The sequence below is a fragment of the Chrysochloris asiatica genome, unplaced genomic scaffold, assembly GCF_000296735.1.
Source record: "Chrysochloris asiatica unplaced genomic scaffold, ChrAsi1.0 scaffold00005, whole genome shotgun sequence".
Taxonomy (NCBI): Eukaryota; Metazoa; Chordata; class Mammalia; order Afrosoricida; family Chrysochloridae; genus Chrysochloris; species Chrysochloris asiatica.
The window spans coordinates 32,191,921-32,192,836 of NW_006408523.1; positions in this window are offsets into that span (position 1 = coordinate 32,191,921).

Here is a 916-nt window from a genome sequence, read left to right on the forward strand (position 1 = left end):
AGGGGCAGCGAAACATTCTCTACAAAACAAAACAAAACAAAACAAAACAAAAAACATTCCAAATAACTGAGTGCCAAAATTTGTTCTTCAGGGTCTGTTTCATCAGGAAGAATACTGAAATATTTGTTGTTGTTTTTAAGTGCCATCAAGCCAATTCTGACTCATAGTGGACCTATATAGGGTTTCTGATGAGTATTTGGTGAGCTTGAAACACCAACCTGTGAACAGCAGTTCAGTTCTTATTCTACAATGCCACATCAGAACTTCTAACTTGAATAGCCAATCCTCAGTTGCAATATTGAAGGATTATATGGGCAAAATATTGAAAGATGAAGGAAGAATCAAAAGAAGATGAAAGCAATTTACAGAGTCACTGTACCAAAAATAATTGGTTGATATTCAAATATTTTAAGAGCTAGCATATGGACAATATCCATGGTACTTAAGTAAGAAGTTTAAGCTGTACTGAAGGCATTTGTGAAAAACAAAGCCTCAGGAATTGATGAAATACAAACTGAAATTTTTCAACAAGTGGATGTAACACTGGAAGTGCCTAATCTTCTATTACAAGAAATTTACCTGTCCAAGAAATTACCTATTCAGCTGATTGGAAGAGATCCATATTTGTGTACATTCCAAAGAAAAATGACCCAAAGGAATGTACATATCATCAAACAATGCAATTAATATTGTATGCAAGTATAAATTTGATAAGCACAATCAGAACTGCTGCCAGAATTCTTGCTGTATTCAGAAGAAGGTGTAAAACTAGGACTATCATTCCTTATGTCAGACGGAATTGGTGAAAATCAAAGAAGCAGAGAATATTAGAAATATATTTAGTTGTGTGTTATTGACTGTGCAAAGGCATTCAACTGTGTGGATCATAAAAAACTATGGATGACATTAAAGAATG